This window comes from Ovis aries, chromosome 8, assembly GCF_016772045.2.
Source record: "Ovis aries strain OAR_USU_Benz2616 breed Rambouillet chromosome 8, ARS-UI_Ramb_v3.0, whole genome shotgun sequence".
Classification (NCBI taxonomy): Eukaryota; Metazoa; Chordata; class Mammalia; order Artiodactyla; family Bovidae; genus Ovis; species Ovis aries.
In genome coordinates, this window is record NC_056061.1 from 23,525,021 (window position 1) to 23,552,115 (window position 27,095).

Below are 27,095 nucleotides of genomic sequence, written 5' to 3' on the forward strand. Positions count from 1 at the left end.
GAGAGTACCTGAGACCAAAGAGGTCTGTAAGCATGATCTAAAGTTACTGACTCTTAATGGGAAGACACGTTAGGAGGACATTTCACCATTAATAGTAGTATTGATTACTTAGGAATTAGTTGTCTCTTTGGGGTAATAATGATAGTTAACATTTATTGAATGCTTATATGCCAGGCACTATCAGTATCATTTCAGTCGCTCAGTCGTGTCCGACTCTTTGCAACCCATGAACCACAGCACGCCAGCCCTCCCTGTCCATCACCAACTCCCAGAGTCCACCCAAACCCATGTCCATTGTGTCGGTGATGCCATCCAACCATCTCATCCTCTGTCATCCCCTTCTCCTCCTGCCCTCAATCTTTCCCAGCATCAGGGTCTTTTCAAATGAGTCAGCTCTTCGCATGAGGTGGCCAAAGTATTGGAGTTTCAGCTTTAGCATCAGTCCTTCCAATGAATACCCAGGACTGATCTCCTTTAGGATGGACTGGTTGGATTGCCTTGCAGTCCAAGGGATCTCAAGAGTCTTCTCCAACACCACAGTTCAAAAGCATCAATTCTTCAGCACTCAGCTTTCTTTATAGTCCAACTCTCACATCCATACATGACCACTGGAAAACACATAGCCTTGATTAGATGGACCTTTGTTCACAAAATAATGTCTCTGCTTTTTAATATGCTGTCTAGATTGGTCATAACTTTTCTTCCAAGGAGTAAGCATCTTTTAATTTCATGGCTACAGTCACCATCTTCAGTGATTTTGGAGCCAAAAAAAAATCAAGTCAGCCACTGTTTTCACGTTTCCCCATCTATTTGCCATGAAGTGATGGGGCCAGATGCCATGATCTTCGTTTTCTGAATTTTGAGCTTTAAGCCAACTTTTTCACTCCCCTTTTCACTTTCATCTCACTATATATGTGTGTGTGTATATATATATATATATATATATATATTTCCCCTTTGCGTGTATGCTAAGTCGCTTCTGTCATGTCCAACTCTGTGCAACCGTATCCCACCAGGCCCCTCTGTGTATGGGATTCTCCAGGCAAGAATACTGGAAGGGATTGCCATGCCTTCCTTCAGGAGATCTTTCCAACCCAGGGATCGAACGCACATCCTACGTCTCCTGCATTGGCAGGCAAGTTCTTTACCATTAGCACCACCTGGGAACCCTATTTCTCCTTTAACCATTCCTGTATTAAATTATCATCATTTTTATGCATATTCCTCCATCAAATGTGATGAAAGTGGGAAGCAGATAGTTTTTATTTTCCATGTCCTATACATCAATAAGTAATGGGAGCTTGCTGATTTAATATATTCCGTGAATGGGCAAACAGGGTATTAACTATTTAGTACTGTTCCATAAAGACTGCTAAAATCTGAAGTGATAAAATCTGAAAAAAAAAAAAAAGAAAAGCACATTCATGCTGCTATTAAGTTAAACCTTTTAAGAGAGGAGGGAAAAAAACAACTTAGACAATAATAGCTTGTATGAAAACTATGAAGAAAAATAATATAATGTTGTTAGATAGCAAAGAAGTTAATGATAGAACTTCTTTAAGAGAAATTATGGTAGCATATATGATTTATTGATGTTAGAATGGTTTATTTCTCTTTATAACTACGGTAAAAACTGTGACCTGATTCCAATATTTCCCAAATTATGCAATTCTGAAGTCTTTAGCTGAATAATCTGCAACCCTCCCTCAGATTGCAGGCAGTCTCCTAAATTTTTGAAAATGTTGCTGCTGTGTGTTGCTGTTTTAATTGACACTTTAAGATTACAAAATAGTAGGCTCTCGGAGTTCAGTTTTGTATTTATCATTATGCAACTACTTCAAAAGTCCAAGAAGGGAAAGAAATGATATGAAAGCAAAAAATAGATAGGCCAAAAACATGTGGAATGTACCATAAATAAACAGGCTTGTGTTCTTGCTCCTTAACAGAGTGATACTGGGCAAGATATTAACCCCTCTGTGAGATAGTTCCCACATCTGTAAAAATGGGATCATGGTGTATGTCTATCTCTTAGGGTGATGAGGAGGATTAAGTGAGTTCATCTAAATAAAATGCTTAGAACAGTGTTGGCACATGAGTACCTTATGAATACTTGCAGTGATCATCATTAGGTTATTTAGAAATCTATGTGCCTACATTAGATCAACAAAAATGCCTTCAAAAATTGTTATAATAGTGTGCCTCCACTTAAACAGTGATACAAAAATAACCCTGTGAAAAATATTTCTCTGAGTTAAAACCCTTATCCAAATAATATCCATCATGTTATTTAATTTTCATCATGTTTTGTCTTACCTAAAGATTACATGGCAGATTTAATTTTGAATTTGGTACCAGTAAAACTTTTCTCTCTTGTAGAACAGATATCTGTTTCTATAAGGTTTTGAAAAGTATAGACCACTTTTTGCCTTGAGGAAGAATTGGGCAAGAGAGTTAAAGGCTAGAACCTTTGGAAGAACCTGAAGTTTACGTGCATATGTTGTCAAGATACATATGTTTTATAAGCAACCAAATGAAAATAGAGTTAAATTTTGTTCACGGAAATTAAGGAGTCTAATCAGATTGAATACCTCAAGAATAGTCACTGGTACATAGAGTAGAGATGATCCAGGGGTACCACAGTGAACAGAGCCAAGATTTTCTTCAGAAAATAGACATCCACAGACATCTCAGAGTAACTGTGATGCCCCCAACTTCTGACGCTGCATGGCATTGAGCGTGTGAGTATTTGATGATACAGGGCTGCATGCTGAGAGTTCTCCTCACTCAGCCTAGTGCCACCACAGATATAAAGACAAAGCCTCTTCCATCTAGTCAGTATCCATTGCTTTACTTTCAGAGCCTAGAAACTGCTTGCCTCAAGACTAATTCTCATAGAATTTGATTCTCATGTCATTTTTCTCTGTTTATAACACAGCATTTAGCTCAACATAGAATAAATACAGCTTGTAAGCTACCTGTTTAAGTATCTCGCTAATGAAACAAGGAGCCTGTTTTCATATGTATAGCATTCTGTGTTAATAAGGCAGGACAGAGTGACGATAATGATCAATTTTAAGTACAGTTTTATTTTATGATGATTATTACCTTGTGATTGAAAATAATTTTGGGAGATGAAGCAAAAGAAAGAACACACAAATACATTGAATATACATTTTGAAACACTTAAAGAGGAAAAAAAATCAGGGTATATGCAACGGGCTTCTTTTATGAGTCCATGGTATTTTCCTTTGTCCTGTATTTTCTATATTTAATGTTATTAGACCACCATTAAATCCAGACCAAGAGCATTTGTCAACAGTTGAAGGCATTTTGTCTTTGGTCACAGCTGCAGTTTGAGGTTATTCAAGATGACCCTATACTCAAAGGGTAGCAATAAAGTGACCTTCACCCTCTAAGAATCTATTCAAACAACTAATATACATGTTTAGTGGAAAGCAGGACAGATGGTAATATTAGCCACAGAGTTCTTTGTCATTACTGGCAACTAGTATTCAGCTCTAGTCTAGATAGTATATACGCTCTAAAACGATATCTTCACAACATCTACATTCTAAAAGACCAAAGAGCTTCATACATGGTTTTACATTAAGATGGCAAAGAACATTTAAGATCTTAGAATATTCAGAGACATCTGTATAGGACTGATCCAGAGAATTTGCTCAACTGGAAAAGGCTTATTTACATGAGAAGAATGCACTGTGCTGTCTGATGAGGATGCCGTGGTGCACAGGTGTATTAACTATCATCTGAACCCCTCATGAAATGACTGAAAATAGATTGTTTTAAAGGCACACACTTATAAGACAAAAACATGGGATAAGAGAAAACAGCAACAAGTCACTTAAGCTAGAGAGCAGGTATAGACATGGAAACCTATTAACAAACCCCAAAATGCTGAGTCTTAAAACAAGCAGGGGGCAAATTTTAGAAGCAATACAGTTTTCCACCAAAGCATTCCCAATATGTTCAAGTATTGACCTCACTATTTATCCCTGGGTTTGGGGAGAAAACATGAGCCTAATAACAGGAAGATTGATTAAGAGCAATTAGATACCCTCTAGATCCCCTCATTCATCCATACAGCTGGGAGACTGAGACTGACATTTTACTCCATAATTAAGGCAAGCAGAGTTAGTGAACTTGGGAACATTGGGGATAAGAAAGAAGAGAAGTATCACACTAAAAATAATGGGCTAAAGTGAGAGTTTACATGTGAAATGTTGAAATTCACAGCCTTCTTCCTCATTGGTCTCTAAGAATCTTGACAATCAGAATCTTTCAGGGAAGATATTCAGAAAGTCTTTGGGGAATTTGATCAATCCAAAAATGAAGATCCAAATGATACAAAGTTCAAGGATTCCTTAAGGAAACTGCCTGGCCAGATCACCCTGGAGTAAAGAGTACAATGACCCATTTCTTACATGCTCACAAGCTCCTTACTCATAAATATAAGTAGACAAAAGATTAACACATGTTTAAGGCAGGCATTTTAATCTGACATACAAACCAAAACCGGAAAGTAATATTTTTAGGAAACACAGTCTACATGAAGACATAAGGCAAGATTTTGTCTTAGTGGAACTAGAAGAGTATGCTCTATAAAACAGGTGTATCCAGAGAGCAAAGAAAAAAGATGCCTAGAAATTAATATTATAATAGCAGAAATGAAAAACTAAATAAAAAATTTGAACAATAAAGTTGAAGCATTATCCCAGCAATTAGAGCAAAAAGGTGAAGAGATGGAAAATAGATTTTTTTTTAAATTTTTGTAAGGATCCTATTTCTGAACAACAAGAATTCCGTAGTATGAGAAAAATTTTTGATGGAGGTGAAAAATATCAAAGGGATATTCTCAGAATTAAAGAATATGAGTTTCCCAACTACGGGGGCCACTAAGTGCCGAGTACAATGAATAAAAATAAAACTACATTCATTAGGAAATGTTACAACTGTTTACAAAACGTAATTCCAGAGCAAAAATGCGAATTTCATAGATCAGAAAAAGTATCAGGATAGTATCAGAAATATTCTAACTTACATGTACTCTTTCTCAAGAAACCTTTGAAGGATAAAGTACTGAAAACCGAACAAGATAATTATTAACTCAGTGGGAGTAAGAATTTGTGCAAAAACGGACACAATCATAGTATACTACATGACTCAGCTGAGAATGGCACTACGTAATATTAATGATAGTCATAATAATCAATATTGATCTAACTGTGTTGAGAGAATGGGATGACAGAAAGGTTTATGTGATAAAAATAGTGGAAAAGTAAAACAGAACTATGGAGAGGGAAATGGCAATTCACTCCAGTACTCTTTCCTGGAGAATTCCATGGACAAAGGAGCCTGGCGGGCTATGGTCCATGGAGTCGCAAAGAGTCAGACACACTATCACTCACTCAAAGGAGAACTAAATAAAGCCTTCTCTTCCAGAGGGAAATTAATATGCCTAAAGTCAAGAATTCAAGCAAAGGTAATACAGGCATGATATTAATATTTTCGAAAATGGTAAAAGTGCCAAAATATTCAGTTAGAAAAGTTGAAAGTTATTGCTTCTAGGGAGCTGAAAATGGTGCTGGAGTGGGCAGGGAGCTGCTGCTTTCCCTAATAAGCCCCATAGCACTGTCTCTTTAAGATACGTTCATTTGTTCTCTTGAACAAAATAAAACCCGAATAAAAAAGAAAATACTAGCCTAGTCTTAGATGTCTTGGAGTTTACAACCTAAAGAAGAAGACAGATGTGATACAATTACATAGATATGTAGCTAACTGCCAATTGTGTTAAATGCTGTGATTGAAATTTCTTGTTTAATTTCATGTAAACCCATATGGAAAGAGTGCTGGCTTAGTGTAGCAGGGGAATCAAGTAAATTTTCCATGAGAGAGTGACATGTTGGCACCATATGTGGTAGACGGCAACTTGGCAAGCAAACAAATAAACTTCAAAGAGTAAGGAACCCTTAAAAGTGGCTTCTTTGGGGCTGAGATAATTAACCACAGGATGCCAGTGGGAGCCTTGTGATTAATGACAGGATGGGCCACAGTGACCATGTGAGGACCAGCATTCACCTGGAATAGTTTTTAAGCCAACTTTTTCACTCCTCTTTCACTTTCGTCAAGAGGCTCTTTAGTTCCTCTTCGCTTTCTGCCATAACGGTGGTGTCATCTGCATATCTGAGATTATTGATATTTCTCCTGGCAATCTTGATTCCAGCTTGTGTTTCATCCAGCCCAGCGTTTCTCATGATGTACTCTGCAAATAAGTTAAATAAGCAGGGTGACAATATACAGCCTTGACATAAACTCCTTTGCCTGTTTGGAACCAGTCTGTTGTTCCATGTCCAGTTCTAACTGTTTGTCCTGACCTGCATACAGATTTCTCAAGAGGCAGTTCAGGTGGTCTGATATTCCCATCTCTTTTCAGAATTTTCCACAGATTGTGGTGATCCACACAGTCAAAGGTTTTGGCATAGTCAATAAAGCAGAAATAGATGTTTTTCTGGAACTCTCTTGCTTTTTTGATGATCCAACGGATGTTGGCAGTTTGATCTGGAATTACCTTTACTGTTTAATCAGTTCATGGAGACAAATTCTATTGGCTTTAGTAATATGAATAACCACCTGGAATCATAGACTGGGAGGACCTATAAGGACTTCAGAGTTCATGTATTCTTATCTTATCCTCTCCTCTTGTAATCAAGAAAACTCAGGAGGTTCAGTAGTCTGCCCAAAGTGTCACAGATATTTTATGCTAGAGCCTAAGCAAGAAATCAGATCTCCAGGTTCCTTACCTGGAACTCTTTACCACAATTATAGAGAAATATATGGCTTGGTCTTTTGAGCAACTGGAATCAAACTAAACTAATTATCACAGAATTATTGAAAAACTAAAGACTTTATTTGTTCAATAATGAAGGAAAATGTTGCAAAAACTACTATTTTTTCTATTTGAATTTTCCATTATTGTCTAAATTTAGTACCTGATAGCAACTTAAGGGTGATTAATCTATTCTTTAAAAAATAAATATTTTATGTTAGTTTCATAATTAATTATGTAAAAATCTAGTGGTGATAACTTGTTACAATATTTCTAAGAAATACCTATAAATATTGCAATATGTATGACTTACATTCTCACTCTGTAATCGCTTTGCATTTACAGTTGACACATGTTAATAGTTTTGTTGTTGTTCAGTCTCTAAGTCATGTCCAACTCTTTGCAACCCCCATGGATTGCAGCATGCCAGGTTCCCAGAGTTTATCCTCCACTGTCTCCCAAATTCATGTCCACTGAGTCAGTGATGCCATCCAACCATCTTATCCTCTGTCATCCCCCGCTCCTTTTGCCTTCAATCTTTCCCAGCCTCAGGGTCTTTTCCAGTTAGTCAGCTCTTTGCATCAGGTGGCCAAAGTATTGGAACTTCATCTTCAGTATCAGTCCTTCCAACAAATATTCAGAGTTGTTTTCCTTTAGGATTGACCAGCTTAATCTCCTTGCTATGCAAGGGACTCTCAAGAGTCTTCTCCAGCACCACAATTTGAAAGCATCAGTTCTTCAGCACTCAGCCTTCTTTAAAGTCCAACTGTCACATCCATACATAACTATTGGAAAACCCATAGCTTTGACTATATGAACCTTTGTCAGCAGAGTGATGCCTCTGTTTTTTATATGCTGTCTAGGTTTGTCGTAGCTTTCCCTCCAAGGAGCATGTGTCTTTTTAATCATATGTTAAACCCATTATTCTGTCTTAAAATGTAATTATGCTAATGAAACGCATAAATAAATATCTTTCTTCCAGAGGAACTTTGCAATTCAAGACAGCATTTACATATCTCTCTCTCTCACACACACACACACACTTCCCTGAGTTCCCTGAAGAAAGAACATTTATAAGTTAAGAGGTCTATTTTTGTCAAAATGGGATGCTCACACTGCTGCGCCAGGACTTTCTGATGTTTTAGTCACATCCACAATGGTTGGATCTACATCAGCATTTTGAGGGTTGGTGCAATTCAAGATCCCATGTACTTGTACTCTTATTCAAGATTCACTGCCATCCCAATAGGAGCTTAATACAAGTTCAGAAAACAAGGCCAATGTAACTAAAAAGAGATTGTCATAGGCTTCATTTTTTCCCCCTGTAGTAGGAAATCTTTGTAATAACTAGCTCAGAATATGATTTCTGATTCTAAGATCCAACTGGAAAGTTCCAAGAAATATTTATAGTATCTCAAGGAACAATTGAGTCATGTTGACCCTCTGCTCACTGTCTACTCAGAACAAAGATTCTCAAGATTACATATGGGAAAAAGAAAGAAGCACATAGATGTGATGACCACTAAAAACTGTATTAGGCTACATGATACTTATAAAATTTCCCTTGGGTAATCAAGAGGTATCTATGGTTTGGTAGATTTTGAACAACAATAATTTCTAAATGTATGTTTTGTGAAGTTCGTCATGTTTTCAGGTCCCAGATAGAAAGAGTGACTGAATTGTGTTCCCCTATAATTCATATTTTGCAGCCCTAGCATCCAGTGTGACTGTGTTTGGAGATAAGGCTTTTTAGGAGTTCAATTCAGTTCCATTCAGTCACTCAGTTGTGTCCAACGATTTGCGACCACATGAATTGCAGCACGCCAGGCCTCCCTGTCCATCGCCATCTCCTGGAATTCACTCAAACTCACGTCCATCGAGTCGGTGATGCCATCCAGCCATCTTATCCTCTGTGGTCCCCTTCTTCTCCTGCTCCCAACCCCTCCCAGCATCAGAGTCTTTTCCAATGAGTTAGCTCTTTGCATGAGGTGGCCAAAGTACTGGAGTTTCAGCTTTAGCATCATTCCAAAGAAATCCCAGGGTTGATCTCCTTCAGAATGGACTGGTTGGATCTCCTTGCAGTCCAAGGGACTCTCAAGAGTCTTCTCCAACACCACAGTTCAAAAGCATCAATTCTTCGGCACTCAGCTTTCTTCACAGTCCAACTCTCACATCCATACATGACTACTGGAAAAACCATAGCCTTTTAGGAGTTAATAAGGTTAAATGAGGGTTTCCCAGGTGGCGCTAATGGTAAAGAACTCTCCTGCCATCAGAAGACATAAGAGATGTGGGTTCAATCCCTAGGTCAGGAACATCCCCAGGAGGAGGACATGGCAACTCACTCCAGTATTCTTGCTTGGAGAATCCCATGGACAGAGGAGCCTGCTGGGTTACAGTCCATAGGGTCACAGAGAGTCAGACATGACTGAAGCAACTTAGCATGATTAAGTAAGGTCATAAGGGTGGGGTCCTAATCCAATAGGATTAGTGGCGTTATAAGAAGAGAAAGAGAGAGAGGTCTCTCCCCAGGTGCACATACCCTGAAAAGCCCATATGAGCCCACAGTAAGAAGGCAGCCATCTGAAATTCAGGAAGAGAGATCTCACCAGAGCTTGACTGTGCTGGCACTATGACCTCAAACTTATAGCATCCAGAAATGTAAGAAAATAAATTTCTGTAGTTAAAGCCAAAAATCTATGGCATTTTTTTTATGGCTGCCAAAGCTAAGAAGTACCACCCAGATGAAATGGAGACACTGGAGTGCTGTGGAGAAGTTCACTTTATGTACAGTACATAGCCCAAGACTAGAGTTAGAGCAGAATTTGGATGAGACCAGGGATCAGAATAAAGACAAGACTGATACAATAGATAGAGCAGAGTCATCAACTAAATAAGACTGAACCAGGATTTAGCTTAGTAAGGAAGAATTTAGATTTTGGACTTAAACTAATGCAACTTTTTTCTCTACATTCTACATGGTCCAAGAGTTTAAGGTTACTTAACTACCACATTTTAATTCTGGTACTTCAAAACTAATCCTAAAGTGGAGATAATAATGCTTTATCACATAGCCATAGGGAAAAATGATTACTGTAAAACAATAATAAACAGGGCCTTCCAGTTGGGCTCAGGGAGTAAAGAATCCGCCTGCACTGCAAGAGATGTGGGTTCAATCCCTGGATCGGGAGGATTTCCTGAAGGAGGGGATGGCAACCCACTCCAGTATTCTTGCCTGGAGAATCCCATGGACAGAGGAGAGACCTCAGTTTAACAGAGTTGGGAGATCAGAGGGGGTGCGCTCATACCTTGCAACTGTAGCAGAGCCACAAGAAGAAGAACAACTCCTTTTCTCACAAGGACTGAGCCAATGAAAAGCAATGGACTCTGTTACTGCAGCCCTCCCAACTTCCTTTTCCTCTTTGTATAAGCATGCTCATTCCCTTGCTGTCGGGAGAACTTGCATGTGGCTTGCCATGGTTGCAGACCCTGAACCGCAATTTCCTGCTGATCGTGACTAAACCCATCTTTGTTGCAGCCTATTAGTTTCAGGTCAACATTAGTATTTGGCGCAGTGTCACAGGAGTTGGACACGACTGAGTGACTACACAACAGCAACAGGCACATGTTAACATCTCAGAGAACTGCAGCCATGTATAGTAGCCAGAGTCAGAGAAGTTGGAGTCTAAACTAGTCTACATTCATTTTTCAAGCCCCAAATATTAATTGCCTACTTACTATCTGCCAGGCTCTATTATAGGTGCTGGAGATAAAGCAGTGAGCAAAACAAAAACAAAACAAAATCTACCTTCATGAAGCTTACATCCTAGAGAGACTTAGGAGTCTTAAGTCAAGACAAGATCCTGGGGTTGGTAGACTCCTAACTCCCCAGCCATATCCCATATCCAAAAAGATCTTGTTCTGGGCAACTCACACAGTCCTTGGGAATGGCTAAATATATGTTTAAAAAAAAAAAAAGTGCGCTGTCAAGTAGCTTGTCACATATATGGTAAATTTTACTCATTTATTTTTTAAGCATGCATGGAGGACTCTTGTTTGACATAGCATTTTTTATTACTCCTGTTCTCTAAGAGCCTTGCTTCTCTTCATCTCTTTCCTCTAGAGAGTCAGACTTTATATAAAGATAGCTCTTATCCTAAAAAGAAGTATACCTTAATCTATCCATTGTCCAGTAATGTTTAATTGATTTTCCTGAATCTTGCATCGAAAATATTTCAGCCTGAAAAAAGGAAAACATATCTTAAATTGGGAAGCTAAAGCTTCACAACAATACTCTTTCAAAGGGGTCCCTTCCTGTCACCAGCTCCATTTCTTAGTATTTGTGGACATCTGTTTAGGACAATCTGGTAACCTCCTAGGGTTGGGGGGTGGTTACCATTCCAGTTACCATTCATCTCTTCCCCCCTCCCCCCCCCACCCTTGATTCTGAAGGCAACTAAAATGCCTGCATTCTTGCTGCATAGATAATTGCAGAGTAGATTTTGTTTGGATTGGGGGCCATTTGCCATGTTATCTGTTGTGGTTGTCTGTCATCCATTGTCAGGGCTGATCTGTAAATGGACTTGGTTATGATTCATAAACTGTTTTTCACATCTAAACAGCCATTCTCCTAGACACATTTCTACAGTAACAGTGTAACAAAATATGTTGTGCTTTTGTTGCTTTGGAAATATACCTTATTTTCATTTATTATTTTGAGGTAACCTGAGTTCATGTATATACAATCCAAAATCAAAATAGCTAAAAGAAGCACTGGTATCAGCTGCCTATTGTTGTATACTTAAATAAAAGAAAGGAAAAAGTAAGAGCTAACTGTTTTGGCAAAATGTCAATGAATATGCAGTTGTGGTAAATAAATAACTCTAGATACAATGCTGAAAGCAAACTGGACTTATTCCAAATTTTTTTTTTCATGTTTGAACAAAGTTTAGGGTTTCTTTTTTCCTTCCTATAGAAATGCATAAATGCATCAGTTTTGCCCAGATACAGAAAACTATTCTTACTTCAGTAAATTTGCTTCTTTTGGTTTATCATGTGGATCATGGAAAAGCATGATTTTATGGAGTTTCTTGCTTTTAAATTAAGAATGTCAAATAAATACAGCCTTTCAAAGAGCAAAAAGCTTTACCAAGAGTAGTTCTTCTATTACAAACTAGAACACCTCTCACAAAACTAACTCCTCTGTTAGTAAGATAAATTCTAGAAATGAATTTCAGAGTAAAGACCTCAGTGTTTGTTCTTATTCCTGTGAAACCAATAAAGTGCTGACAAAGAGAGCTATAATGTGCCACCATAGTTTAGAAATAAGGTACATTTCAGAGTGTTCTTTATTGCCTTTTGAGGATTGAGTATTGCTACCTTTAGCTACGCGACCATACAACACGCTGTTTTACAAAACAGTAGCCTGGACGCTTAGCTCCCATTTGAGCCCCACCTGAATATTATATACACTCCTTAAAAATGTCAGACGTTTGGAATGGTTATAATACTGTGTCATTATGATCCAACAGGTTTAAGTCTGAAATACACTCAACTTAGAAGAATCAAAAGATATGTTTTTCCATTTCTTTTTATGCCATTCTATTTCCTTTAAAATTGCAACCCTATTCAAAAGGCCTATTTCAAGTGTATTCTTTTAGATAATAAATGCAAACATTATTTTGATACATACTTCCTTGAATCTGAATGTGAAAATCTGTAATACTTCACATTCAAACTATAATAGAATCACATTCCAGTTCTAAGGACAGCAGGGGAAATGGGTAGGAAAATATAGCATAACTTTCAAGCCCTAGTGAAATGCCTCCTTGGTTGTGATACACACACAGATGGGCACAGGCAACTGAAACAGGAAATGGGAAGGGAGTTTGTCACTAAATCACTGAGCAGAAGAAGCTTTAGAGCAGGATTCTCAGTTCTGGGTGCACAAGGGAATCCTTGGGGACCACACCAGTTCTTGAGAGTGACTAGCATCTAAGTTAAGACCATAGAGCAGATAGGTATGTAGGGCATAAAAATAGATTTATAACCAAGAGCCTTCCTCTGTGCCTTTTCAAAAACTTATAAGTGTTCAACAATTACATCTTCCTTTGTTTTGGGAGGTGGCATGGGATGGGAATGTCGACATTTTATCATTTACCCTGGGTAGGCATCCACTGAATGTTTTGTTGCCCATTCAACTCCATTTCTAGCTGCAGCCCTTTAGCTTTAGTTGAACGTGGCAAGCATGTATGTTAACAGTCTGTGTGAATGCAAAACTCTTGTGAAAAGCAAGACTGGCTCTTTCAAAAATGTTCTCTTGGTTCTGATTAAAAATCTGTTTCCACAAATGCTACAAGTGTCTTTTTCTTGCAACATATCCATTTATATTTTCAACAGCATTTGTTGGTCTTTCTTTAAAAAGTTCTTCATTCAAGGACCACATTGCAACCAAAGATCTTTTATGTATAATTTTGTAGATGATAGACATTTGAAATTACGGTGGCAGGTGTTTTCGCATTGTTTCTGCTGATCTGATAAAACGCATAGTGCCAGAAAACAGCATGAAGAGCATAAATTCCTCAGAATCAATTTGAAGCACCCTTTTGAAATAAGAATTGCTATAAAGAAGCATTTTGAAATGAAGTAAGGATGGAGTGAACAGTCTTTGAGGTAAAAATACAGTTCTGTAAAACAAGTGTATTTCTTTAATGGTGACTATATATACTGTGTTTTAATTTGTTTATCATTATTACTGTTTTTAAGATTTTTTTTTCTGCCACCATCTATGTTACAGCCCCAGGAAGCCCAGAGGAGAGCCAGTAGAAACAACTCCATGTGTGTTTCTGGCAAACTGCTTCAATATATTTCATTATAAGTCTTAGAATAAGAGTTTAATAAAGAGGTGAAGAAACACTGAAGGCTGAAGACTAAAAAATTCAGAGAAAGAATCTCTTATACATGATGGCCTATCAGTGCCAGCATTAATCTGTAAAACCAGTGGCAGCTGTGTTGAGTAATTTATGTGGAAACAAAAATCATTTTTATATTACTTTTGCTGCAGACAATAACATTCCATAGGCTCATCACATTCTTAATCTTGACTTCAGGAAAGTCCTGCTGTGGCAATTTTTAAAAGAAGAGTTCCACTTATCTCTTTCCAAGCAGCTCCTTCTCTTCCTTCTGTGTCCTTCCCCCCATATCCACCCTCCCCAACCAAACTTCACCCACCCTCCCACTTCGTAATGGTGTTTATGAAATATGGAAGCAGTTCTGTCTTGCTGTTGTTCTGAGTATCCTTAATAAATGCCTCCTATATTTCAGAAGTGTCTGAGGAGGTCAACTAATACAATATCATTTTGATTGCTTACTTGAATTTTGAATGAGGAGAACTCTGAATCGATTCCCTGAATTTGTCATAATCATAATTTAGTTATCCACAGCTCTGTCATTAAATTTAAGGCCTTTCAAGAGTATGTTTGTTATTACAGCTCTTAATATCTAATAACAATGTCCAAAAGATGTCCTCTTCTCCATCTTCACTTTGCTGACTCACTAGTGGGTATTGGTCTCAAATTTTCTTCTTTTATTTCCAATTAAAGGTTATACTAACAGAGCAATAGAAAAGTAAGACCTTCACCTTTTTCAGATATTATACATTAATCTTCATAAATCTTTTCTCCCCCTTTTCAGTCTACCATTTTACCATTAGAAGTCTGTATATTAAACTGAAACCCAAAAATGGCATTTCAGAACTTAACATCCTTCAGTGGCTATTATCCACCTTGCACTTTCATAATAGAGAAAGGTGATATGAGAAAATCTTGAGCTGAAATGTGAAACTTGTCCCAGCTAAATCAAATTATCAGTGGGAACAATAACATTAAGATATGCCAACTGAAATGAGTTAATGTATTTTGGTAAAAGTGGTTATATTTAATAGTTTGTATTACCACCAAGAAGAAAAAATCATTGCTTACATATGAACTTTTCACTCAAATTATTCACTAATCTGTTTAACAAAGTGTTTGAGAGCATTTGAGTATATTCCAAGCACTTGTCTAAGAAGTAGAGATTTAATGGTAAATAAGATAGATATAAGATAGATAACAGTAAATAAGCTTCATGGTGCTTATAGTCTGAAAATAAAGAGACAACAGCATCTATATGACAGGGACTTGGATTGGAGAGAACAGGTTCTACAGGCTCTAGGGAAAGGACATCTAGGGAGAGAACAGTCAGAGAGATCTTCCTGAGGGAAGTCACATCCAAGCTGAGATTGAAAAGAAGAGGAGACATTAATCAACCTGATTGTGATAGTGATCTAGGCAGAGGATAAAGAATCTAACATAGTCAAGGAACTGGAAAAAGCCCTGGATGAATGAATGAGCAAGGGCACAGTGGAGTGGAGACAGATGAGCTTGGAGAGCAGCCAGGACCCCACCCTGTAGGGTCACAGTCAGAGGGACACAGGGTGGGAGGCAGTTTGCTGACTGGAGGTACCTGTGGGTATCCAAGTGAGGTTGCAATAGGCAGAGCCTGCATTGCAAAAGAAATACAGGATGATTTGGCTTTGAAATTTATAATTTAATAGGTAACTATGAAGAAGTAGTTAAATTTCTTGAAGTTTCCTGGCTAGTTCTCTAGAAAATTCTTTAACTTCTCTCCAGCTACTTTTATTTCACTGAATTACTATATCTGTAGCTCTGTTTCTCAAAAAATTTCAGTATTCTATGCTTAAAGCATTTTATTGATGAATTAAAGTTTTCCTATTCTAATTGCTCATCTTTAATTACTTTGCACTTTTTTCAACAAGAAATTTATATGACTAAAAATGTTGTGTCCTTTCATGAAGAAGTAAGAAAATAGAAAATATAACAGTCGCTAGTGTTACACTGAGAGTCGATTCCATGGAAGTTTAATTTCCCATGCTTGTCAAAAGTTGTTAAAACAGTGCTTGCCTTTTTTGAATATAAAATGTGGGCAGACGTACTAATATATCAAAAAATGACACTTTGTCAAAGAGGGCTTTCATGGGAAATGTTCTGAATAAAATGTTTTCTTTTTAAAAGAACCCAACCTGTTTAACATTCCAAAGCAAACACAAAAGAACACAAAATGCCTGAACTTACTGCCAGTCACAACAGTCAGCTCCATTTACTCTTTAATACTTTTTTTTATATTCCAAAAATTGTTCCCCGAAAAACTATCAGTTTTATTCCATGATAACCCTGGTTTGAAGTAAAATAAAAGTAGCTCTGACCCTCCTTAAAATGGATTCTTTTCAGAATTACTAGCACTTCTAATAGTATAAAGATGATATGGTTGGCTATGTCTACCGTTAGACTCAGTGTAATTATATGTGAAGCAACAATTCCCTTATCTATTAGGAACACTTGCTGCAGCAAACTGCATTTCACTGTCTGGCAGATGAAATACTGAATTAAAACCTCAAACTACTTTCTCAAGTTTTTTTTCCCACAGTCATTTAAAAATCTTTTAGCCTAGGGGAAGATGGTAGCCAGAAAATAATGGGCAACAGATGGTATTTAAAGGTTTGAGCAAGATGAACAAAGCAGATGTGTTAATATCTTCCTAGTCCTCAAATTGTCCCTCTCCATTGTGATTACTTTGACACAGTTCTAATCCTTTGAACCTTCTGAGGATGTTCAGAGTTAAGATAATGGTTGATAGTTGAAATGTTAAATGGTAAATCAATACATAATTGTCTTTGATCACAATCTCATATTAACTTATCTAAACAGGATAGATAGTTTTTATATGTTACCTACATTCTTTGCAGAGAATGCACCCAAATCTAGCTCTTGATTAATAATATCTATTATTCATTGTTTAAGGAACCAGGGAGAAGGACTGAAAACAATAGAAGCAGATGCCAGTTGAGGTAATTGAGATACAGTATAACTTGAAGGAATATTGGAATGCTATATAATAGTATTAGTGTGAAAAGATGAGAAATATTCTATACAATTTTATTTGATGTGTATAGCCTGCTCTGAATTAAATTTCTAAAATGTCAGGATGAGGGAGAAGGATGCAGATGGTTTGAACTAATGTTAGAGAATTGTAGAAACAAATTCCCCCAACTATAAGCATTCATTGGAGAGCAGAAGGCCCAGGTTTTAATAAAATATTAGAAAAGTCTGCATATATTGGAATAAGAATATATTAATATTGGGAACAACAGATGTATTTTTGCTTAGGAAGTTAATTATATGCCATATGTATAAAAGAAGCATCAATGGCATATCAATATTTGATTCTACTACGTTAGCCATGCCAGAGACCCCTCAGTCATACCTAATATAAGTGACTCACTATGGATTCACAACTGAAACCAACAAAAGATGCAGACTGATTCTCATTTCTTTTGTATCAAAATCTTATAACACTTTTTGAGCTATTTTATAAGTTAATTTCAAAATAGATGAGGCAGTAACACTGAGGTTTAGCTAATTATGTTTAAATTAAATATAAGCATTTAGAATAACTATTTTAATTAATACAAGACTTGGGCAAGTAATCATTAAAAGTAGAATTGGTAACTTGAGATTTATCACTCTAAAACCACTTGTATCACATTTTTAATAAATTCTTTCCTCTGCTTCAATGGAAGATAAAATATTTCTTCCCAAAGTGGCTGCTAATAAAAGATAACCCTTTCTTGGGTCACAGTTGTCAATGTGATATTGAATCAGAGCAAAAATATATATATACTTACATGCAAAAGTGTAGTTACTGTTTGCTAAACCATTATCAACTTGACTTATATTTTAGTTCTATAAATGCCTAAGAAAATCCCTAATAACTGCAGTAACATTTATTACTGAAAAAGAAAATAGATATATTTTGGTGGGTTTTTATTTTTTTTACAATTTTTATAGATGAGACTCTGATGAAAAAAATCTAAATAATTTTGTGATTTAATTTTTAATTCACATGGTATATAACAATTTCAATTGCAGTTGGATGTGAGGAATAACACTTTGAATAGCTTCAGTTTGTACATATTTATACTTCAAACCTTATATTTGTAAGAATATACAAATGTATTGATATAATCAAATTTGTATATAAAATGTATATTTAAACAAATAATTAGCTAATTCTTTTTCTTACATTTCACTCTTTATGTTTCCTTTAATTATAGTCGATTTATAATATTATTGGAGAAGGAAATGGCAACCCACTCCAGCATTCTTGCCTGGAAAATCCCATGGGCCGAGGAGCCTTGCAGGCTACAGTCCATGGGGTTGCAAAGAGTCAAACACAACTGAGCAACTAATACTTTATAATATTATATTAGTTTCAGGAATATGACATAGTGATTCAATATTTTTATAGATCATACTCCATTTAAGGTTATTATAAAATATTGGCTATATTCTCTGTGCTGTACAATATATCCTTGTATCATTTATTTTATACATAGTAACTTGTACCTCTTAATCTACCCCTGCTTGCCCCTTTCCCACTGGTAACCACTAGTTTTCCATATCCATAAGTCTGTGTCTGCTTTGCTATATTCATCCTTTTGTTTATTTATATTCCACATATAAGTGATATCATGCAGTATTTATCTTTCTCTGTCTCACTTATTTCACTAAGCCTGGATTGACTGCCAGGTTGACCCATGTTATTGCAAATGGAAAATTTTCATTCTTTTTTTGTGGTTGAGTAATGTTTCAGTGTGTGTGTGTGTGTGTGTGTGTGTGTGTGTGTGTGTGTATCACACCTTCTTTATCCATTCTTCTGCTAATGAACACTTAGATTGCTTTTGTATCCTGGCTACTATAAATATATAATGCTGCTATAAACATTAGGGTACATATATCTTTTCAAATTAGCATTTTTGTCTTCTTCATTTATATATCCAGTAATGGAATTGCTGGATCATGTAAGTTCTATTTTTAGTTTTTTGGGGGAACCTCCATAATGTTTTCCATAAAGGCCGTACCAGTTTATATTCCACCAACAGTTTAGGGTTCCCTTTTCTCCACATTGGCTGGCTCTTTCAGTACAATATAATTATCATTTAGCACATTTACCCTTATCTGGTCCCATCACTTCATGGGAAATAGATGGGGAAACAGTGGAAACAGTGGCTGACTTTATTTTTTTGGGCTCCAAAATCACTGCAGATGGTGATTGCAGCCATGAAATTAAAAGATGCTTACTCCTTGGAAGGAAAGTTATGACCAACCTAGATAGTATATTCAAAAGCAGAGACATTGCTTTGCTAACAAAGATCCGTCTAGTCAAGGCTATTGTTTTTCCAGTGGTCAGGTATGGATGTCAGAGTTGGACCGTGAAGAAAGCTGAGCACTGAAGAATTGATGCTTTTGAACTGTTGTGTTGAAGAAGACTCTTGAGAGTCCCTTGGACTGCAAGGAGATCCAACCAGTCCATTCTAAAGGAGATCAGTCCTGGGTGTTCATTAGAAGGACTAATGCTAAAGCAAAACTCCAATACTTTGACCACCTCATGCAAAGAGTTGACTCATTGGGAAAGACCCTGATGCTGAGAGGGATTGGGGGCAGGGGGAAAAGGGGACAACAGAGGATGAGATGGCTGGATGGCATCACCGACTCGATGGACATGAGTTTGAGTAAACTCCGGGAGTTGGTGATGGACGGGGAGGCCTGGCATGTGCGATTCATGGGATCGCAAAGAGTCTGACATGACTGAGCAACTGAACTGAACTGAACAGAGCCCTGATACATTGTAAGTGCTTAATAAATGTTTATAAATTGAGTGAATAAATATATTGATATATTTTAGGAAACATCTTTTAGGACTTCCCTAGTGGTCCAGTGGTTTAGACTCTGCACTTCCAATGCAGTGCACATAGGTTCGATCCCTGGTTGGGAAAGTAGGATCCTACATGCCGTGCAGTGCAGCCAAAAAGTATCTACAAGATTCTCTTTTAAATTCATTTACTGGTATATCTTGCCTTCTTCTTTCACCTACTCAGTTAGAATAGCTGATAAAACTGAAGTGCATCTACTTACGTCTTTGAAGGCAGTACGTTTTTTCTATTATCTATTGCTTTTCTGTGTTCTGGAATTAGTACAAATGTAAAGGATCTAAAAGAGAGCAGGGCCTTCACTGACTGAGACAGGATGATTTAAATGCAAGTTAGCTCATTTTGTTCCTTGTACTAAGTACCTGCAATTACTGATTGTCACATTTTTCTTCCATTGTAAAAACTGAACTAATTGAAGGTACTACCCTTAGGGGACGAACTCTACAGTGTAATGAATGTTGAGTGCCCTCTTGAGTTTAGCATGTTAATTATTCATAATTATAATGATTTCTGTTTATTTGGGAACTTTAGAAATCTGGTTTATCAAACAAATTAGAAGCAGAGTAGTTGAGGTTTTGTTTTGTTTCATATTAACATCTCAGCGGGTGTTTTAACATATTAAGAAGTTCTCATGAGCAATGGAACCAGTTTTGTTTTGTTTTGTTTTGTTTTGCTAATAAATGGGTACTAGGGATGTGTGCCATGTCCTAAAATAGCTGAATGAACTTTTTTTTACTCACTTTCTGGTTTCTCCAGAACTATTTGTGTGATATTGGGATATTGAAGGGAAACAATGACAAGGATTCAAGTAGAAAACTGGAAATAATGTATGAAAGTGTGTTAATCAGAGAAGAACTAGAGTAGATTTGGTAGCTGGCTACTAGCCAAGTATATAAAATTTTAAAGTCTCCCTTTCCTTGAAAGAGGGCTGTATGTGTGTGTGCTTTGCACTCTAAGTATATTTGCATCCAATGGACCCACGTAAAAGATAGATATTCTGGCTATTTTGGACTAAAATAATCTATGTCTACTATTACTAAATACATATTAATGATAATGATGTATTAGGACTGGGCTCCTACAGTCTATTTAGACTTCATACTCATTCTCAATAATAGCCTGAAATGACAATAAACGATTGCTTTTTAAAGAGGAGTTTGGCATCACAAGTCTGTTTCATTGCAATCTTTTTCATTTTCCCATCACTTTCTTTTTTCATTTTTCCCATACAACACTTTAGAGCCAAACATGTACTCTGCATGTCTACTCAAGTCTCCTGGTAATCTATCAATATATCCAACTTAGGAAGAAGCAGCAATTGCTTAATATATTCAAGTATCAGCAAAAAATGATTGATGGCTAATCATCATATGGTTGTAAAAAAGATCAGTTGAGATATACAATATATAGCATTTTTTAAAAGAGTACATTTAGCCACCGTCAACCTAAAATCCACAGAAGCCATATCAGAAACAACACCATTAAGTGAAAATACATGTGGGTAGCCCCCAATCTACAAGTGCATCTCTGATCAAAGGGAACTAGCAATTGCATATTCCAGGGTCAGGCTCAAATACGAGCCCTGTTCTTCATCAGTAAATCATTTAATAAAAAGACTGGAAGTACTGTTTTTAAAAAATGAAATTTTCTAATCATACCTAATGTACGTCTTCCAACACTGAGTTTTTAACCACAGGTAAGGAGCAGAGAAAGAAAAAAGATTAACTGGAAGATCACTGTGCCTCTGTCGCTACCCTTAGGTACTAACAGAGTGAGGGACCGGCCAAAAGCACAGCAGTAGGTGTGGAGAGGCCATGGAATATCCTCCAACCAGATAATCGTCGCTGGAGTAACTGGAAGCATCTGAATGTAGGTATGTGTACCCAGGGCTTCTGCTCGCTCCTGCAATCCGTTGTCCAGCTTTCCCATCCTTCATACACCTGCTGTCTCATCAGCCTTTCGAAAGCACTGCTTGGCAGGATTTGGGTGTTCACACATGTGTACACAGCCACTCAGAAAAGCAGGGTTGCTCTTCAGTGGAAGGTCCTGTCTCCTCTCTAGGCTTTTAAAACATTCTACAAAATGACTTTCAACTGCTTCCTAATTCTGTATTCTCAGCATTCCCATATAGAAACCTTCTTTCCCACTGACACTGAGCCTTGGTTCCTGAGCACAAAAGGCCGTTGTCTTTGCTATCGCACCATCTGAAATAACTTCCCCCAGATCCTCTCTGCTGGTTTTAATTCTGTTTTCCCTCTAGAACCTAAGTCAACTCTTACCTACATGGGAACATCTTTCTGATTCCCCATCCCAATTATTTCCTTCCTTTCAAACATCTGTAGGCCTAAAAGTCATACCTCTGCTCTGGCATACAACTTGTATCATGTATTACTGTTTCCTTCTTCATGTATTTGTCCTCTGTCCTCAGTGTAGCTGTTTATTTCTGGAGAGGCAAAATCTGTTGCATTTTGTACCAGAGACCAGGACCAGAGGAAATGGACTTATAGAGAGCTACTGTGATGGAGTAAGGCGACCAAAAGGAGTAGTCAAGAGCCTAGACTGCCTGAGCTTGAGTTCCTGCTCAGTCAAATGCTCACTGTATGACCTTGGCAAGATTTAAAAAAAAAAAAAAAAACTTTCTATGTCTACATTTTCTCATCTCCAAAATAGAAATCATAGTAATATACCCATCTCCTTAAGTTGTAAAGTTTCAGTGACCTAATAAAGAAAATCTTCGAATAGTATCTAATACTTATCAAATACTCAAAAAAGCATTACTGATTTATTAGTATATACAATAATAGTTCATCTCATTTAATTCCTCAGTAATGCTAGCAGATAGACGGCATGATTCATATTCTAAAAACTGGAAACCTTGTGACCCTTAGTAGTCAAGTTACTACCTAAAATTGAGAGAAGCAGCAGAATGAGAACCAAGAGTTAGATCCTAAACCCTTGGCTGTTTTTCCACCTGTTTCACACAGTTGCCTGGGGACTAGTTCATACTGATGATACAAAATTTATTCTTCTCTGTTCTTATAGTTTAAGCCATATTCTACTCAACAAGTTTGTCTAATGCAAGGCACTGAAGAAGAAAGATGGAGAAAATGTGAAGTGGCTATTCCTACTCTAGGATGTTTTACAATCTAGATGATTTAAATGATGAAGCAAAGCAGAAACATCTAACACATTTTTTGACTTTTCATGTCTAGATTCCTTATAAAATTGGCTCTTCCATGGTCCCTCCCTCACCCCATGTAATAAAGTAGGTTGGATACGGTATCATTGCCTACAAAAATAACACTTTGGGGTTTGGTGGAATGTGCTACTTAAGAGTAAACTATAAAATTTGTGAATTTTAAAATTGTTCTAGTTTAATTGAAATTATTTTGAAGAATTTATAAAGAGCTCTGCTAAACTTGGCAGACTAGCCTCTCTTGGAATCTCTCTATTTTCTAGGAAATTATCAGCAAGTCTTGTTCTTCTCACTGCCAAAATTCCTTGGCGGCTGTTACTTCAAGAGTAACAGAGAGCTATAGCACTTAGCTCTGTGCTAGCATGTAATAGATGATTGATAAATCCTTGGTTAAGTTGAATCTTGTCACCCTACTGACAAGAAAGCTAAAATTCAGAGAGTTTAACTTATTGTAAAAACCTTCTTTCCCACTGACACTGAGCCTTGGTTCCTGAGCACACAGCTGGCAAGGAAGAATTTCCAACACAAGTCTAAAGAACCAAACAAATGACAGCATAGTAATGGTGGTGAACCAAGGGCTCAGTTCGGAGTTATGAGGCAGGGACTATGTTTTGACACCAAGTCTCAGACGCATCATAAAACCTCTTCATGCCTCGGTTTCCTCATCCCATGACAATGTTAGGAGGATCAAAATATTTGAAATTATCACTGACATTATAGACATATAGTATAAACAGTGGAGAAATCCCCAAATGATTTGAGATTCCTAGTGGGTGCTGGGAGGAAGATAGAAACGCTGAAAGGAAGGAAAGACCAAACGTGAAGAAATAGCGGTGCATGTGGAGGGACCCTGGGAGCGGGTTTAGGAAAGATGGCTCTGGCGCCAATGCTGACCCAATGCTGTTCAGTTACCAGTTACCCAGTGGCAGTTGCTGCTTTAGTTCTAAGTCATGTCCACTCTTTTGCAACCTCATGGGCGTAACCCACCAGGCTCCTCTGTGCATAGGATTTCCCAGGCAAGGATACTGGAGTGAGTTGACTTTTCCTTTTTCAGAAGTTCTTCCCAATCCAGGTTTTGAACCCGTGTCTCCTGCATTAGCAGGAAGTTTCTTTACCACTGAGCCACCAGAGAAACCCTCCAAGTGGCAGTTATCCTGTCCTAAAATGTAGATATAATGGCCATAATCACTAATCTAAGAACCAGACATCCATATGCAGCAGTCTGACTTCTAGTGGTTGTGTGGCAAGCTGCTTCTTTGGAGGATTAAGACTAATACTGTCCTTAAAATAGAAGCTTCAGAAAGTAAGTGCCCGGTTCCCAAAGTACCTAAAGCATTCTATAGACCTTAATGGGATCCTGTCTGCTGCTCCTTGAAACAATCCCTTCAAAAGATTTTCAGAGGAATTAATGGCACTCAAGTTGTACCTGATATCTGGTTTTGACCTTGAAGATGTTGAAGAAAGTAAATGTATTTGATGAGTTATTAAGCATGTGCTTCAGTTATTATAATAGTAGAAACAGCCCAGTTTTATAAGACTGTGAGGTGCTTTCCATTTCTGAACATTTAATTGCGTGCCTACTGAGTTTAGACAAGTCATTAATCTCACATAATACATTTATTTAGATTTAAGAAAGTTACCCACATTTTTTCTATTCTTTTTTTTATATGCTATGTTCCAGAAAGCATCTGCCAGTTGTTTTTTCGTTTGTTTTTTTTGTTTGTTTGTTTGTTTTTTTGCATTTTAATAGTTTAAAATGGAGAACAGCTAACCTAGCTGGTACTCTGCATAGTATTCAAGCAGTCGAAGAGAAATTAATAAACCACTTTCATAAGTGTCTTTTGTGAAAGCCTACCTAGAGGAGACTTCCAAGATTACTGCTGATATGAAAAAGCTATGATGACAGCTTTCAGTTTAGAAACTATTCAGTCTCATCTGGCCAGTATCAACTGTCAAGTATTACTAAAACTCTAGGCCTATGATGATAACATATTGAACTTTTCTGAAATAACATCCTTAATATTTGCAGTTTAGCATTATGGTTAATTGTTAAGCATCTGATGGTAGAATGGGTAAAGATAATGATTTCAATAATACAGCAACAAATTGCTAATTTGGGGAATATTTTTAAGGTCTTAAAAGTATTTCATAAACTCTAAGTCACTATAAGAATATTATTTTTAAAATAATTTCTCATAATTCCAAATTATGTTTTTCTGAAAAGTACCAGAATATAACAGAGAAAAGTTTTTCTACCTCCATTACTTAAAAAATATTCATATACATGGGTTCCTCATACATAGTAGGTACTCATTTCAGAGGAGACTCTTGTGAATTATATTGGCTTCCATTCATAGAGGGCCTGCTGTATGCTAGACACTTTAAAATAGATTACTTTCAGTCTTCAGAATGTCCCTGCAAGGACATTTTTTTTTTTTTTTTACCATATATCCTTATATAATTGAAAGTTCAGAGAAGTTAATAAAGAGATTAGTAAACTAGTAAATGCAAGCTCAAATCTCTTTATACTCTTGTTAGGAAGCCAGTTGACTCCATAATAGATTAGAGGTAATTGAGAAGAAAATTCTGAAAACAAAATAATAATAATAGCTACCATTTATTGATGTGCCAAGTATTGCGCTAGGTGCCCTAGGAACTTTAAATTCATCTACTTAATAACCAGCTCAAAAGAGTTCAGTCATTTCAGATTTTTCAAATTAAGTGCATATTTTAGAAGGTTTTTTTTAGTTCAAATATAATTGAAATACAATGTTATATTAACTCCAGGCTTACCATGTGGTGATTTGACACCTGTGAATATTATGAAATGATCACCATACTAAGTCTAGTAACCATCGGTCCCCAAAACTATCATTATTGACCACATTCCTTATGTTGTATATTATATCTCCATAGCTTATTTATTAACTGGAGGTATGTACCTCTTAATTCCCTTCGTCTGTTTTACCCACCTCTGTCACCTTGCATTCTGGCAACCCAATGTATGTATCTAAGAATCTGCTCTCACTGCTTGTTTTTTTAGATTCCACATATAAGTAAAATCTTCCAGTAATTGTCTTTCTCTGTCTGGCTTATTTTACTTTAGCATAAAACCCTCCAGATCAACCCATATTATCACAAATAACAAGATTTCTTCTTTTTTTAATTGCTGAGTAATATTCCTCTCTGTGTGTGTGTGTGTGTGTGTGTGTGTCTATGCAACATCTTTATTCATTCATCTGCTGATGGACACTCAAGTCAATTCCATATTTGGCTGTTGTAAATAATGCTGCCATTAATATTGGTGTGCATATATTGTTTTCAAAGTAGTGTTTTTGTTTTCTTCAGGTAAATATCCAGAAGTGAAATTGCTAGGTCATATGGCAGTTCTGTTTTTAGTTTTCTGAGAAACCTCCATACTTTTGTGTGTGTGTGTGATTTCTACATAAGTATTTCTTTTTTAAAAAATATAAATTTATTTATTTTAATTGGAGGTTAATTACTTTACAATATTGTATTGGTTTTTCCATATATCAACTTGAATCCACCACGGGTGTACACATGTTCCCCATCCTGAACCACCCTCCTACCTCCCTCCCCACACCATCCCTCTGGGTCATCCCAGTGCACCAGCCCCAAGCATCCTGTATCCTGCATCAAGCCTGGACTGGCAATTCATTTCTTATATGATATTTTATGTGTTTCAATGCCATTCTCTCAAATCATCCCATCCTCTCCCTCTCCCACAGAGTCCAAAAGACTGTTCTATACGTCTGTGTCTCTTATGCTGTCTCGCATACAGGGTTATCATTACCATCTTTCTAAATTCCATATATATGTGTTAGTATACTGTATTGGTGTTTTTCTTTCTGGCTTACTTCACTCTGTATAATCGGCTCCAGTTTCATCCATCTCATCAGAACTGATTCAAATGTATTCTTTTTAACGGCTGAGTAATACTCCATTGTGTATATGTACCACACCTTTCTTATCCATTCATCTGCTGATGGGCATCTAGGTTGCTTCCATGTCCTGGCTATTATAAATAGTGCTGCGATGAACATTGGGGTACACGTGTCTCTTTCAATTCTGGTTTCCTCTGTATGTATGCCCAGCAGTGGGATTGCTGGGTCATAGGGCATTTCAATTTCCAGTTTTTTAAGGAATCTCCACACTGTTCTCCATAGTGGCTGTCCTAGTTGGCATTCCCACCAACAGTGTAAGAGGGT

At 36.9% G+C, this 27,095-nt stretch overlaps 1 protein-coding gene across 4 annotated transcripts in view; it reads left to right on the plus strand.

The window, feature by feature from the left end:
* The window catches only part of HS3ST5 (heparan sulfate-glucosamine 3-sulfotransferase 5), a 297,749-nt gene that overhangs the window by 157,085 nt on the left and 113,569 nt on the right, over window positions 1–27,095 (plus strand). For all 4 annotated transcript variants that reach the window (XM_060419214.1, XM_060419216.1, XM_060419215.1 and 1 more), the window contains one exon: window positions 21,431–21,543. The gene's annotated coding sequence lies outside the window, so the exon portion shown is untranslated. The remainder of the gene's footprint in view (window positions 1–21,430; window positions 21,544–27,095) is intronic.